This window comes from Platichthys flesus, chromosome 12 (genome assembly GCF_949316205.1).
Source record: "Platichthys flesus chromosome 12, fPlaFle2.1, whole genome shotgun sequence".
Classification (NCBI taxonomy): Eukaryota; Metazoa; Chordata; class Actinopteri; order Pleuronectiformes; family Pleuronectidae; genus Platichthys; species Platichthys flesus.
In genome coordinates this window covers 9104547-9121441 of record NC_084956.1, presented here as the reverse complement: position 1 = coordinate 9121441, position 16895 = coordinate 9104547, and the positions used below count along the sequence as shown (strand labels likewise).

At 41.6% G+C, this 16895-nt stretch overlaps 1 protein-coding gene and 1 long non-coding RNA gene across 2 annotated transcripts in view; one reads left to right on the top strand and one right to left on the bottom strand.

The window, feature by feature from the left end:
* Window positions 1–3072, top strand: part of LOC133966134 (uncharacterized) — a 28335-nt gene extending 25263 nt beyond the window's left edge. The window contains exon 3 of the long non-coding RNA XR_009923925.1: window positions 3032–3072. This is a non-coding gene — a long non-coding RNA (uncharacterized LOC133966134). The remainder of the gene's footprint in view (window positions 1–3031) is intronic.
* lrmda (leucine rich melanocyte differentiation associated) overlaps window positions 1–16895 on the bottom strand; it is a 195399-nt gene that overhangs the window by 171102 nt on the left and 7402 nt on the right. The gene's annotated exons all lie outside the window — the stretch shown is intronic.

Here is a 16895-nt window from a genome sequence, read left to right as displayed (position 1 = left end):
GAAACTGTCAGGGAAAGGAGAAGAGGTCATTTGCTGTGTGGGTCTCAGCAAGTAAAATATGGCACGCACAGTGTGGCTTCATGCATCCCAATGTGTGTGTGCGCACGTGCCTGTGTGTATGTCTGTGTGTGTGTGTGTGTGTGTGTATGTGGGTGTGTGTATATATGTGCACCTAGCTGGAAGAACTGGGGTTCAAGGGATGATATTAAGGTTACTGTCATCTAAGCTCTTCAAGGTCAGCTGCCATCATCAGCACAGGTATTATCTCCTCACACAGGCAGCTAATGTACTGCAGCTTTGTCCTTGAGGCGGAAGGCGTAGAGAAATGGTTCTTTTGATGTGCTTCGCTTGAATGGAATCGGACAGTTGATCTTCACATATGTACGTATTAGAACCCGACCGATGCATCAGTCGGCCAATAAATATCTGCTGATATGAGCGTTTTACATAGAGAAATCAGTATCTACATATAAGATTGAAGACAAGAATTATTTTTTTTACAGAATAAGAAATGCAATGAAGCTGTGCATTTATATTTACATTTTACATAATAAAACTATATGTTTATTTGCTTGTAATGTTTTTTTAATTTAGGTTATTTACAATAAACAAAATCACATTTAATGTCGTAAAAGTTTCATACTGACATATAAGGCATCACTCCCAAAATGAATCATTTAAATTAGGTACTTTTTTACTCTGTAATATGATTATCAACCCCCCAAAAAAACAAATCCTACCAGCTTTAGTATGTAAAGTTTGGAATAAAAGAAACTCGGTCATGAGAATAACATATACAGTTAAACCAGTATAAGGGAGGATTCCTATTGGGTAAATGTTAATATTTTACCAGCCTTTGAGATACAAACAATACAAATGGAAAATCTTTTAACCCTGCAAGATTATCCACGGGTTAAATGGCTGATGGGCTCCTTTGTCTCCCTCATCTTTGTCAATGGGAGACAATGAAAATGTACAGCACAGCAAAGTCTCTCCCACTTCTCTTATGCGACAGACCTCTGTATGGGTAACTCTGAAATAAGAGCTGAGTCAAGACTTTCTCCAGTTTATCCAGACAAATCTCCAGTTAATTTCATTATCCTCTCGGAAAAAGATGCCAAAACACTCCAACAATACCAACAATAGATGTTGACTAAACTATGAGGAAGGAGTGTCAGTCACGAGCAGGAAGCAATTTGCATCATCGAGGGGGAATTTTGTCAAACACGGAGCAGCGGAGAGGATTCGATTCCGCCTCACCGATTGACAGCAGATATTTGTTTTCACGGGGGAAATTTAACTTTTTGCTTTTTAAGCCGGTGAGTTCCCTTATCTGTCTATTCTTCCGTGGGTTTAGTCATGCACGGAGAAGGTGCTCAGAAGTTTCCAAATACACTCAAGAGAGATTGGGAGGAACTCGCTCTGTCAGAACCTTTTGTGAGGGGTTTACAGCTTAAACCCGTTGGCCTATACGCCGGTGACCCCTTTTCCCCTCCGACTCAAAGTTTCTCTCCGACATCAAACTTGGGATTATCTTTTGATTTCCTTTTAGGTGAAAGGAGTTCTTAAGTCCACAGCTGTGGGGTCTGAGAAACAAAAGGGGGGGCGGGGGAGAAACCGTTAAGTCACTATATTTATCATGACTGGGTTACCGCTCCTGTCAGAACCTTTTTTCTTCCACATGCTAATTGGTAATATCTTCCACATCCACCCACCCCATGCCAAAACCTCCACCACAACAACCGCCCCCGCTCTACCCGCCTATACGGACTCCTTCTTCTCCTTTTTTTTTTAAACCCGCTTTCCCTTTACTCTTGCCTCTCCCCCTCCTCCTTTCCGCTGCTTACCCCCATACAGAACCCCTCTCCCTGGCTCGGGGCTGTCCCTCTCCAGGGGGAAGCGAGCTCTGTCAAATCAACTCGAAAGCCTATTAGCATGCTAATCCACAATAAAAGCTCAAGATCTTCTGGGCTATATTTGTCACTTCCCCAAGGTCCTATCAGACGTATAAGGAGGCGTTGATAACTTAGAAACCCAAATTCAACCTATTTGCTTTAACGCCAGAGTCTACGGATAAACTTGCGCCAAACAGAAACACAATAAATCCTATCGGGAGGTGAACTATTTCAAAGTGAACTCTCCTAAAAGGCTCAGAGAAAATAAATGATTCTTGTGTAATGGGTGCACGTCAGTTGAAAGGACGGCTGCCTCGAATACAGTGACAGTCATGGCAGGGCTACGGAAAGAGAGATGGGTCAAATGAAATCAAGATGCAGACATCGTAATTCTTATGCAGACCCAAAGCCCAGGGGGTGGAGGCTCTTTATTGACAGCACCAGGCTTGTATCACCGCTAAAGCACATAACTACATCTACATCTGTAGCTCTATAAATCCTTAAACCAGGCCAGATTTGCTAGCATCAAAATATGTGGGAAAGCGGTTGGAGACAAAAGTTTAAAAACAGTCCGTTGGTATTCTGCAATGCAGCACGAAGCACAAAACATGCAATTATGTGTTTTGGGCTTTATCCTGTAAATCATTCATCTTACATCGGCAAACCCTGACATGAATGTAAAACCCTAAAACCCAAATTTATTAATCCACTCATTCCAACTATTATTTCAAGTCAAAAAAATAAAAACAGTAGATTATCTGGGCCACAGTGTCCAAGATAATAATGATCGCATCGTTACTATCCTTTCCAGTTTTCTTCACGGGGCCAGCTCATCATCTTCTCAAATGATAAAACATTTCACGCGTCCCAATTCATCATCTATTTTCTGAAACACTGACACAGATATGATGATAAATCTAATGCAATGCGTCTGGCAGTGGCATTAACTTTGAAAAAAAAAAAACTTCTCCAGTTTCCCAGAGAGCGCCAGGCATGGCTCGCACACAGGGAGATCAGAGAACATGGCCGCTGTGGTTCGCCTGCTACCATCAATCAGACCCCAAATGGCTTCCCTGACACCACCACTACTCATTTTCCAGTGGGCCTTATGTGGCCACCATCTTGAAAAGAGGCAGTTGGGGGGGGGGGGGGGGGGGGGGGGGGGGGAGAGGAAGGGGTGCTTTTAGCCAGAGGTTGTCTGAAATCGCTGCCAAACATTCCCCGAACAATAGGTTTCCAAACACATCATCTGGAGAGGTGGGCTGGAGATGTGATCCAGGTGCACGCCGCGAGAGACGGACTGAGTTTGTCTTGTCGATATCGGACGTTTGAATTGTTTGACGCATGCCTCCCCCCCCCCCCCTCGCTAACGCCATCCTCCCTCTTCACACTCCTCTCAACATCTTCACGTGTCTCTCGCATTTTTTCCCCCCACCTCCTCCTCCCCTTCCTTCCGTCTGCAGAGGCCAGAGTCAAATTTACAACAACTGTCAAAGTCAGGGATGACAGATAAATTAATCTTCTCTTCATGAGTTTACATCCCAGGCATCTGGGCTGCTGATCTGGCCCCTAACAAGCGCGGGGTCTCAGCGAGCTGTCTTTTAAAGCTGATGTTTTCATGGCCAGAGATGAATTACCCTGTCACGAGAATCTATTTATACAGCAGTTAGAGGGTGGGGCTCTGGATGCAGGACAGCGTGATTTCATGGGTTAAGGTCCCCTTGAAGCATCTGTTAAATCTGGTTCTGTCAGACACACGTCAGCGCCAGGTCCATTTTGGTTCTCCTCACATATGCAGACTTGTTTTTAGCAGAGTTCTCTGCTATCCACAGCTCCTGGCTGCCTCGGCCCCGATATGAGCATTCCTCCCCGCTCAGATCCGAAAGTAAACTTCTCTTTGGTAGTGGCTCCATTAGTGAAATTACATTACTGTGGAGTGTAAAAGCACATAGTCCAAATGTAAATTCACATTCATCATCCGAAAGTCAGAGAGGAGATGGAGTACAGGCGATGGCGGTGCCCCCGTGGATCATTATCTAACTTAAACAAATCCAGTGGCTGTAAATGCTGTGAGTCCCACGGGCAGCAAATAAGCCTTAACTGACAGTCAGATATATTTTGACAAAGCATGAGAGCTTTTACATTTAATGCTCACGTTCACAAAGGGCCTTACATTTGCAGGGGGTTACACATCAGCATAAAAGGCATCAGGACTGGGAATCCAGAGTAATACAAGGGTTGATTTATCTTTCAATATATATTACACATTCATATCAACCGATATTCTTTATTTTTATTAAAATGTTGCAGACACCTAGGTCAAAGCATATGGTAATTTTCAAAAAAAAATATTTAAAGTGTATTATCTTCCAAGCTTGAAAAAAAAGTATCTAAGTAAAATACCTGGATCATTATTAATCCACAAAATGACCTAGTAACTGCTTGACGTAAATAAAGCATGGACATTCAAGTCTCAGAAAAAGCCACCAATCAATATATCTGCTCACATATCTTTAAAAAAAATTATCCTGGTTACTGCAGACAGCATTAACCATTCAGGTAATTAAGTCCCTCAGTGCTGCAATCATATTTTATTATAATCTACTCTGTTATTCTAGTTAATGTAGACATTTTGTAAAATTAAGAAGTGTGTTGAATGCAAAAGTAAAAAAAACTTGCTTCTCAGTCTTTGTTTGTATATTTATTACACATTTATATATTTTTTTAATCTTTGTATGTCAGTGTATCCAGTGCTCACAATGCAGTTGGTCTTGCAGTACCATGGTTGAACACTGAGACAAATGCTTTATTTTGACCAACATTAACAAACGCAGGATAGCAGTGTGTGTGTGTGTGTGTGTGTTTCACTTGAACGCATGTGATCCCAGAACTAGAGTTACACTCTTGTAACTCTCTCCTGAAAGTGCTGATGACTTCCTGTTTCAGTCTCTCTCTCTCCCCCCACCCTCTCTCTGTCTGTCTCCCTCCCTCATTCATCTTGAAATGGATTGCTCTGTCACCTGGACTAACACTTTACTGAGAGCAGCCATCAATACTTTTTGTCAAAAACTGCAGGCTGCGCCAGACGTGTCATCAATCACCATTTACATAAAACAAAGAGCTTTCTATGACTGCCAGTCAAGAGGCAGCACCGCTCTGACTCTGCTGAAGATAAAAGAAGCTGTTTCATAGGTCCTCGGAGACAGCGACTGCACTACAGGCCGACATGTGCAGTCAATCTCCGACCCACTGCTATTGGTTCGCAAATAATCAGCAGTAAATCAATGAACCAGAGCTATTTGATCTCATCCATAAGGACAGAGGCGAGCTTATGACTTATTAAAAAGAAGGTTATTTTGTAAATGGAGGAAAACAGCACCAATGGGAAAATGACTGCTGTAATGTTACTGAGAATTTCCATATTGGATGAAAATCTGAGGATTATGACAAAATGCAACTGTAGCATTTGATTGCTTAACCATGCGCCTGCGGTGTGTCAATGTCCACCTGTGTTTTGACAAGTTCATAAGTCAAGAGATATGAACGACATCCTCTCCCCCCCCCCTCCCACCCGTCCCCAGGAGACAAGAGTCGGAGCTTTGACACGAAACACACACCGGCGGCCTCAGAGGCCTGGTTCATGCATTCGCGGCTCCTGACAGGAGAGAGCAAAGATTTCATATCATTTATTTAACAGAAGAAATATGGTAATCGCCCTCGTAATTGCTCCCACTCCAATCCATATTTTCCAGACGAATACAGTAAGCAGACCGAAAGTTCTGAGATAATCTATTCAGCCGATACGGTTTGTTACTTTGGAAATAATGCAATGCGTAAGCACTAAAAAGCGATTCACTAGAAACTAACAAGATTTTCCTGTGTTTTCTTCTCACCTACGGATTAGCGGCGACGCACACATGCACGCAGTGTGGACGTGCACGCCTGCAAATGCGTGCGTGCACACAAAGAATTCAATTTGGAAACCATCATTGGAGCGCAGAGGAGAACTGGAAAGTCATATTGCTATAATGCTCCGATTATCAATCATTCTGACATTTTATTGGCTTTATCACTGTACATACCATTAAAATGATGTCTGGCCCAGATTGTCAGGGGGCAAACATTAAACAGGCCAGGATTAAAATGCAGATCCCAAACACCTTCCCCTCTGCCTGCTGGAAATTGCACGGGACCAGGCAGCTGACTTTGGATGTGCTGTCAGAGGAGACATCGCTAGGCTGACGTGTAGATAGATAGTGTCACACTCAGGAAATGCACAGGCTTCCCTCTATTTATCACACGCTGTAGTCACTCAATGCACTAAAAGAGTGATAACAAATGAGGGGAAGAAACATCTATTAATCTCCCCCATGCACTCCTAATCAGACATCATTGGCAAACTCCTTTACACTGGGATGACATGAGGCTAGCCAGCGGCTCATGAAGGAACATATTAATACCAACACTTGTGCTATTAAAAGTAATTTTGGTGGCTGTGATGCAGCGAGGACGGCAAATATCCATATTTCAAAAGATCTTGACAGTTAAAAGGTTGTTAATGGGCATTTAAATGCTAGTGCTGCTGCCAAGCTGGCAACGAGAGCCATAAAGCAAAAGAAATGTCTCCTCTCTCTCAAAACCTTTAATCAAAGCCACGTAAAAGCAAAAACACCACTCTGCCGCCTGTGTACTGCAAGAACAGAAAAGTTCTCCACAAATTCTTCTTTTACTTTCTCCTCTGAACTTTGCACAGTCATGATGAATCATCCGTGCTTTGTTTTTATCTTTACCACTAAAAAGACCGTTTCCCATTTGAGTTTGGGTAACTCACCATTTGGTTCAACAAGAACAGAGAAGTAAGTACTTGTTTCGTAATTCATCTGTAAGAGTTTGTTTTGTTTTCTTTATTAGAGACATGCTTAGGCCAGAAATAGGGCTGACACGTTTTATATATCAATTAATATTAATTAATATTCATAATGTAATGTGATCCAGCAGACGCTCTGAAACTTCAAGTTAAGCTTGACAAATACGTTTTTGTAGATTTCAAACTAACTAACAAAGATTAGACTGTCGGTCTACTTTGCACAAAGCAGCTGTCTTACACTTCAAATCTGCGGAGTCACCAGCTACACCACGTGAAGCAGCCTAGCCGAGACTGGTAATGAAGCAAGGTTTATACGCAAGAATGTTTCTTCACTATACCACTCATTTTTGGAACAAGACCAAACTCGCCAATAAGCTAACAACATCTAACCGATGGTTTACCCTTAAGAAAAACAGCAAAGATGGACTTTTTATTCCTCTTCTTCTTCTTAGTTAACTTCTTTTGCTCTGTGCCTACAGCAACGACTACAGCTTTCAGTAACAAGCTTTTTTGTTAAAGGCAGCAATGGACTCGATAAACACGGTTAGCAAAGAGTTTTTGTCTCCATGTGCAGAAAATAGTCTTTATCCCAAAGTCCAGTAGATTTAGACACTTCAACTTAGATTAATAAGATAAACTAAATAAGTCTCCCATAGCGTGTCCTGGTGGCAACTTCCAGTTATTTTTAGGTAGATAAAAAGGGATTGATTCTGTTTGTGGTTTCAGTCATATGATAAGAAACTGGCACGGTTTTACTGTCACCGGGTCTTTACTGGTATTTCATAGTCTGCATGGGGTTGGAGCAGCAGCAGAACAGCTGTGAAAGTTCAATTTCAATTTCAGCTTTCATATCTGGTTGGATTTATAGTTATGGGGGTTTTTCACTATACGTAGAGGGCTGTGCATGGAGATCCTGCTGAGGTGGCTTTGTTCATCTTCACTTCATTTCCGTTTTAGGACACACTTTTTCGTCTATGTCCTAGATAGACTTCCTAGGCCTGAGTTATAGATAGGTTGGAATATTGAATTTACCAGAAAACTAAATGTTTCCTTGTGTGCTAGATAAGGAAGGGGAACAAACGATGAAACCCACAGGTCCCATGACTAGACACAAGATATTTAGCCCCCCCCCCCCCCACCACCACCACCACCACCACCAGAGCCACTGTCAGCCCACAAAGATCTCACTTCATGAAGTCCGACTCACTATCAAAATTTAGTTTTCAGATGTTCACTTCATCTGCGTTTAAAAGAAAACGGGCGACAAACGTGGGGCTAATTGTAGCATATACTTTTGATCATGTGCTCGCCTCCCTAATCAAGTAGCACAGTGTAAACGCGAGTGAAAGACAGCCTGTGTGAACTTCGCCGGCGAACAGACACTAGTCCTCCTGTACAGGGGACTTTGAAGCCTGTCACAAAAAGGCTTGAGACACAGCACTGTTCCTCTCATTAATCTCCCAATAGAGGAAATGAATAGACTGACTGGGCTTGACATTTTTTGTTCTCTCATAAAGAGAAACACAGAAGAGCTTGGAATGAAACTCCGCACATTATGAAAGCTATTATCTTCAGCTGCCAGTCTCAGTGAGGGAGAGAGAAAGCTGGTAATCCAAAACTAATAGGCAGAATGAGAGGTGCAGAAAAAAGTAGGGGACTGGGTCAGATCCTCTCTCTCTCTCAACCAATTACTGACAGACAGCTGGGAATATGAAATGAGACTGTGAAATGAGAAATATTCATATTTTTCTTCTGAATAGTATTAAACCCTGACAAAGAAAATGGATGGTGGTTTCAATTTTGACACTGTATCAAATCTGACAAGATTTTAAACTGATCTCAAAACACAGACTGTCTGTATCATTACCAAGATGAAATAGGATGTTCTCATCTTCGGTCCAAAAAAAAAGAGAAACGACAGAACAAGATTTATTACTAAAAAGACACAAATTGACATTTTCAAAATGACTCCTCCAACGCCTTCCTTTCATCAAATTATCCACCGAATAGCAAAGCTCGATGTTTACAGCAGGACCCGACTGGCGCTGATCCTCAGACACCAAACCAAGGAAAATAGCAGGCATGACATAACTCACCGACTACTTGATCTGCAGTCAGTCAGTGCAAAACAAAATCCCCTCAGATCCGCGATGACGGCCGGACACTCATCCAACACACACATCCATCACCACAGAGGTTGCAAGAAGGTCACTGGTGGTTCTCATATAACAGTCACCGCCCATCCAACATCCTGAAGATGATTATCGGCAAATACGAGTTAGCACCGTGAGATGGAGAGACACCGTATCCTGTGGGGGTGTTATCAGGGTCTCTGCAGCTTATAAATTTAAGACTTTTCAGGGCCTCTGGATTTTATCAATGCCGATTCTGCTGTTCAATTCAGATTTTAGATTTTTAATATGCTAGGGAAATGGGTCAAATGTTTACATATTGATAACATCTTTGTTCTCTTGAGAAGCAAAGACCAAATTGCTGCTTTAAAGACTCATACAGAGCAGAAATGAGGAAAGGCCACATTTCTGCTCTGTATGAGTAGAAATGTTGCCTTTCCTTCTTGGAGGTTCATAACAGGCTCGACATTTAAAGAACATGTCGTATTTAGTTGAGCACACTGTCCAGTGGGAATTGGTATATTGTACATGCCTGACCATGCACTGATCACTAGCTGCCTGTATTACAACACTATATATACTACATATATAATAAAATAATAATATTTTATTCAGATCGTTGGATTTGAGACTTTTGAGGGCCTGCAGAAAGCTATGCTCCAAACATACTCAGTTACAATTTGTATTTTATTAGCCCTATAATTATTACAGCTGCTGTAATCCCAAAATGTATATTTTCTGCCAATATAAATGCTGCTGGATCTTTCCTATTTTCAGTTCAAATAATGCAGCTGCAACCAAACACTTGCATCACCCCCCCAAGATAAATTTGGTCATACAAGGTTTTTCTCGCTTCCGGATATTCTTTTCAATTCTGGGTACCTCGAGCATCCTCCAGTGGCTCCACCACTTCAAACACACGCCTCATGAAAAAATCAGGAGGCCTGTCTGACATGTGTCCCCGTGCCCTGATGGCATGCCAACACCAAAGACCAGCATTGATTTTGTGTAACGCTGGGTCGGATTAGCCATCTACAGGGATTAGCTGCCTGTGCACGGCCTCGGGGTTCGCTATAAAACTAATAATTAATTTAAACAGCCGGGCCCATGGAAGGATACACTCACTACATGTTCACAGCGTGAGGGGTGAGTATGAGTGACGGACTGTCTGGCACTCCGTGAAAAGAATACCTGTGTGTGTGTATATATATATATGACTTTACTCTATGTTCAACTTGGTTCAGAGGATTCCTGGTCGCACCCCTGCCTTGCTGTAGCCCCAGAGGACCACCGCTACACATTTTTTTAAATTCACCCAACAAATGAATATGTAGCGTTAATTGGAAGTATTTAACCATTTGGCTGCATTTAACGACTTAAACTGTCATAGAGCCTCAGCAGAAGCCAATTAAGACCGGCGGGGGGTGTGGGGGGTGGGGGGTGTTTAGCTGATAAGCTCAAACTGATAATAACGCATGTCCCCTGTTCGAACCGCTCTGGAATCATTACAACAGGTCATAAAGATACAGTAAGTGCTCAACAGCCATAAATGTGTGTAAAGAAAATAGCAACCATGCTGTTCCAGGTCAGGCTGCGTGAGGAAAACGGGATTAATGATCTCATTGCAAACAAAGCCAGCAGTTGTCACGGGGAAATTAAGAAAACCGCCTGACTGCAAGGTGAATGTGTAGCAACACTGTCACCTGCTAATTAAGTGTTTATTTATTTCATACAATATATTGAGATAAGAAGTCACAGTATGCAGAGAAGACAAGTGTTTACCAAGCCCCAGACAACAGCTTGGTGTAACTAAAGACACCACATCTGAAAATAATAATAATTTAAGGGTGCTAGTGAGTTACAGGCTTTATTGATTTATTTATTGATACCAAAAAAAAGCAGCATAATTAGGGACATTTGTGTTCCCTCTGTTATTAACTGAAATTTTAAGTAGGCTATATATTTTTATATAATATGTTGTATCTGCACCTTCATATTCTGAGCTGAGGATCAGGAAGAGACTAAGGCCGCCTTCTGATGTGTGAAAACTCAAAAATATTTGTTTGAATTAATCTCCTTCTATATTTGTCTTGTAACAAATACATTACTAATGCAGTTCTGATTAAAACTGTCAAACCAAATGTGGCACTGACAATACATTTTCAAATGTAATTTTATATTATTATTAACACTGTACAAAACAACCATCCTAAAGCTTTACAAAAAACGTCCTCGGATGAATGTGTATTTTATTTGAGGTGAAACAAAAACTATAAAAACCATCTCCAAGTTGAAGTGTCTCACCGAAGCCTTCTGTTATCATCCCACTCCTTTGACCCAGCTGCCAATAAGGGTTGCCATAGTCGGAGAAGGTAAAGGGATTTCTCCTTCTCCTCGAAAGACTTTGATCTGACTGACACACAAACGGCCCTCAGATCACAAGCGCTCAGACCCTGTTGGGCCTCTCTGCCTGGTCTGCATGTACATCCACACTTGGTCCCGGTGAGGATTCCTCACCCTCCTCCCATTTCCCCTTCGTCTCGCCTTCATCCCTTCTCCTTCCTCCTCCTCCTCCTCCTCTTCCTCTGCTGCTCGGTGTTTTCGAAACATCTGAGTACAGACATGTTCAGAGCTTTGGAGGACCCAGGGGCCCGAGAACCAGACAGAGGGAGAGAAATAAAGAAACTCTACAGTGCCCCCGGTACAAAAGCTATCTCACCATTAACCATCGGGGAGAAACTCTTAAATATCACCAAACGTCTGGACAGACAGAGAAGATCAGACGAGTGTTTGGTCTGTTGTGCACATAATCATACTGTCAGCTAATGGTGCAGCCAGCCGCTCACAGCGGAGCCACTATGATGGGAGTCAATGCATTTATCCTAATGGACAGACAGCGTTTTATGAGGGAAAGCAGAGAACAAGAACACTGTACAACACAGACTGCTGGCCCCAAAATGGAAGGGTTGCTCCTTGTAGTTTTTCCAGCACAGACGTGTCAGCAGCACGAACATGAAACATGCCGTCACTGTTTCTTATCTCAATGTGTCCCTGGGTGGAAAAGTGAGGCAACAGTCTACTGATGTCTTGCAGCCTGCCTGACCATTAAAACATATTTCCATGCTGATGGATGTCAGATGGAGCCCCCCCCACCCCCCCAAAAAAGGCCATCGCTTACCCTTGATTTCTGAGCACATTCCCAAGTACAGCTTTCTAAACTTATTCTCCGTGCTGTGCAAATGGAACAAGTAAATAAAGACTCTAAACAAGTTAAAGTTATTGAGGAAAGAACGGGAGTGCATCCAGGTGAGAGCACACGGTCCGTTATCTCCTGTATATATCTCCCCGTTTGATCGATATCACGTTCTCAGGGTTTGGCGGCCTGGAAGGACAGTCGGTGGTTTTTATAAGTGAAAGCTGTGAAAGATGTGAGTACGTTTATCCGAAATGGAAACAGGAAATGAGATACAGCTGTGTTGAGAATGTGGCACAGCTGTCCAGGGCCAGAGATGGTTTGGACAGGAGTGCAAGGGGGTTACAAAAAAAAAAAGAGAAGAGGATTCACCCGTGAAATTGCAGAGAAAGCAAATAAGACGACCTGCGTGTAACGGTAGTTCATGACTTCCAGAGTGGCAAACTATGATTAAACCTGACTCAAATCACAGGGGGTTAAAAGCTATTACACACTCGTCCTCACCAAAATGTAGCAGCAAATTCTTTAAGCAATCAAAGGCCTTGAAGAGCTGCTACCTCTAATAACAGCTTCCAAGTGCTTTTTATGGTCATAGGATTTATTCATCTACTGACAACGTTTATCATGAAGTTTCCTGAGAAAAAAAAAATCCTCTTCTTAAATTCAAAACATGGCAAAAACTGCAATCATCCTCTCAAATCTTGGCATGAACACAACCGTGTATCTGTCTTCACTTTTCACCCCCAGGCCTTCTAGGAAAGACTGTGGGAGATTGAAAGCCATGAAGCGACCAAAACTGCCCAGACTATACCAGAGGAAACTTCTTTGTTCCTCTTCCAGAACCGGCTCCAAACCTTTCTTTTTCCTTTTGGGACTCGGCCAGGGGAAGTAGAAGTATGGCTGCTCCTCTCCATGCTCTGTCCTAATATGTTCCATGCCTTCCAGTTGCTTACATCATCAATCCGGGAGATGGGTAAGCGTGATGGGGTGAACATAAACAGAGCTGGAGTTATGAGCTTAAAGAGGCAGGGGCTGTGATTCAAACACAACTTTGCCTTCTTTCCTTCTTTTAAACATAACAAACCGCTCACAGAGAAAGGTCCTAATCACTGGCGGTTCTCCTAAACGGCTTCACGTTATGTGCTTTAAGTTGAAGATTGAGTATTGAAGACTAGGAAGCTGCTTTACAATATAGAAACTCGCCCACATCCTCAACTTCAAGCAGCGGGGGTGTTATTGACAGCCGGGTGTAATTATTTAACTCTCCCCAACTCATCTACTGACTAAACATGTCACTAATTAATTATACATCAGACTCCCCCCCCCCTCTCTCATATTTACATGGCGTTTCAGCAGAATTTGTGTAGTAGTTGTAAAGTATTTAAAAAGTGTTTAAATATGTACGAGAGTCAAGATGTGAGCCGGCGCACGACGCACTGTACAGTCGATGTTTACGCGATATCAAGAGACTCTGCCCCGCCTGTCACAATGAGTTAGACATATGGACGGTTTGTTTTTCACTTGCCAAAATAGAAAAGGGAGTATGTCCACTTGGGCCCCATCAGGTCAAATCATAAAGATCTATCACTGGCTTTGCACTCTGCTAAAACGCTAAGGAAACATATTGTAGATTTTAAGACCCTTTTTATTCAGCCAGACTGTGTACTAAAACTAATTGGATTTCTGTCAATGGAAAAAAATATATATCCCTGGGACAGCTTTGAACTCAATAGCTCCGACTATCCAACCGCGCATGAGGGAGTGGGGCCTTGCCACATGCCAAGCACCGGGGAGGAAAATTAAATCGGTGGTCAACATAAAATATTAAAATAGTACGGTATTGAATTTTTTTTTAAAGACGATGTCAGGGCGGCTCATTATGGCTCGCACGGCAGTAAATTAAGCTATATTTAGTGGGTGATAATTGAAATCATAGCTGTAGTCATTACCACTGACAAGTTTCTAAATAATACCCAATAAATCCCCTCTTTTTAGCAGGGTCCCCATGACAGCTGGCAGAAAAATATAAAGTAGAGAAACAGAATCTCCTTTACTTCTTCCCTCTCTCCCTTCCTCTCCCCTGCCCCAACTCTTCCCCTCTCTCTCTCTTTTTCTCCTTAAGCCAATAAAATGTCAGCTTTTATTCTCCTCCTCCAAAAGTGTTGGCTAGATGTCAGCAGGTCCGTCTAATGCTCTGCCACTGCAAGCTGAAGGCCTGTAAATCTCCGTGTCAGTGGCACGCCATCCGTCTTGGGATATACTATAAAAAAATGTGACGCAGTCATAAAAGGAACGGCATCACTGCCCAGTATATATAATGTGAACAAAAGGAAAATAAAGATGTTCCATTCCATTCAGAATCGGAAACCACAGGATGGATCCAGATTGAAGGAGAGAGGGGAGCGTGGGATGGTCGAGAAGAATGAAGGCAGCTCCTCCCAGTGATCAACAAATGGTTCAGGCTGCTTTAGATGTGTTTTAACAGAAAGATACAGATTTTTAACGATACATGGCTAAAGTACTTTATAGACAAGCTGCTCGGCTGTTCAAGAGGATAAGGCATGCAATCTTCTTTTTTTTTAAATTGTCTAAAAAAACTTGATTAATCTGGGCACTGTAGTTTGTTTTGAGACAATTCTACCTTTGTTCTGCTTCTTTAAATACCCACCAGAGCACAAAATACAGTCTGTAGTAATCCACAGATAAAAATAGTCCCCAATAAGAGCACTGTTTAAGTCTGTTTTTGTATAATTTGCTTAAAACTACAATGCCCACAAATTTAAAATAAAGTTGGAGCCTGATTTCAAGCAACCCACTTTCAAGTTTTACATCTTCAGTCATCTCGGGAAAAGAAGTTGGAAGGTTAAGATGGATTAACACACTGTTGGCTTTTTATCCTGGATTTGTTTACAATCCTAAATCGTGAGAAAAAAAGAAAATGTTGTTACCGTCTCATGCGTATAACTGTGCCCAGCCCCCATCCCCTATTAAGACAAGTTCATACTTGCCAGGATGTTGCACACACATTTTCAAACAACAGAGGAAGTTGAAAAACAGAGAAGCATCGTTTCACAATCACATATTCAGACCATCACTGTTAGATTCATAAACTGCTGTTTTTGTATCTGGCCATTCCAGTTAATTTGTCCATTTAAGTGACTATCTGCAAAAAGACAAGAGTCTGTCGGGTTAATCGATCTGACTCGACAGCAGTCTCTTGAGAGAATAAATGTATAACTCACTGTTGCATACTTCTGCAATGCTGTAGGCATCATCATGTACCGATGTGCAGTGTCTCTGGAGAGTTTATACCCACAACTTCCTAAAACAAAGCCAGCAGAAGTCATATAGATAAATACATATCATACCATGAGTGAATCCACATCAAGCTTAGAAAAACTGTTTCTAACATTACCTTAACTACAAGATAAAGTAGCATTGTTTACCAGTACCAGACCCCAGGTACCAGTCCCATAACAGCTCAAATATACTGACAGCAGATACTTCAGTCTGCTATAGAGTGTTTACACAAAACAAATCATTCATTTCATTACTCCCCACATGTCAAACTACAATGGATGTTGGTCAGTGGTAGAAAAAATTGGAATCTGAAGATAAAGTTTCATCCAACTTATTTAAACTAAAGGTTATTATTTCATAACTAAAAACCTGAGGGCACATTTGAATATATGTAATCGAACAAGAACAGCCTGATGTTCGGGACTCCAACCAAACAGTCAAGCCTGGACTCATATTTCACACCATATTTTAGTCGTACCTCTCATTGTACTGGTTTGACCTCTTATGGATATACGGCACAAAAAAAAGATACTTGAATGGTTCAAACGTACGTGTTTTTAAGAGGGAATAATCAAACGTAATTTTTGGCCAATTCTGACATGGCTAGAGCACATGCACCAGATTGGAAGAGATCCATTAGTGAGGATATGAGGAGAAGTTATGCAGATACACTGCTGGAAACAGATAATAAAAACAATGGCCCATTGAACGATTCAAGGCATAATGAAGGCCACATTATTGTGGTTTGGCTGCAAGTTGTGCTCTCAGTCATCTACCTGTAAAAAAAGGAGAAAGATTTTTGGCTTTGATTGACAATGAAGATGTTTGTCTTAATTAACTTGATTCAGCCAGAGGTTTCCATGAAACCTTTTGAAGCTCTATTCAAACACAACAACTATCCAAACTGGAAACCAACCACTATGGATTAAAAGGAGTAAAAGACTTCCAATAACGATATATTGGCCAATATACTAGAATAATTTCACAATGATTCCTAGGACGTTGTTATCAATCCCAATAAAGACAGAAATGTAATTCAGCCTTAATATTTTACGTGAGTGAACCATTGCTCTAAATAATTATAAAGAAAAATAAATCACAAACAAAAGCAAATTTATAGAACTTGAATTTTTTTTTTTAATGTTTTATACCATGAAACTTTCTTTATTCAGCAAAGATAAACGCAGATACCCACTTTTATCAGCCAGTTTGGTCTAAACTGTCCTAAATAGAACACCATCTGAATTATGAAAGTCATCACATACCACAAATGTATTCTTTACTACATTATAGTAATCAACAACTCTCTGCCTGCAGTGTTTTAACAGTCCTCGAAAGTGAGAAGAGTTTCCCGCAATCTCATGAAATAAAATTTGGATATAACCTCAAATTGAGGAGATGGGCGATGAAGACGAGCCAGGCATTAAAGATAACAACCGTCGCTCTCTGTCATTCCGTCGCTTTCCCTGGAGTAGTGCATCATTTAAAGAAAGCGTCCCAGTGAAAAT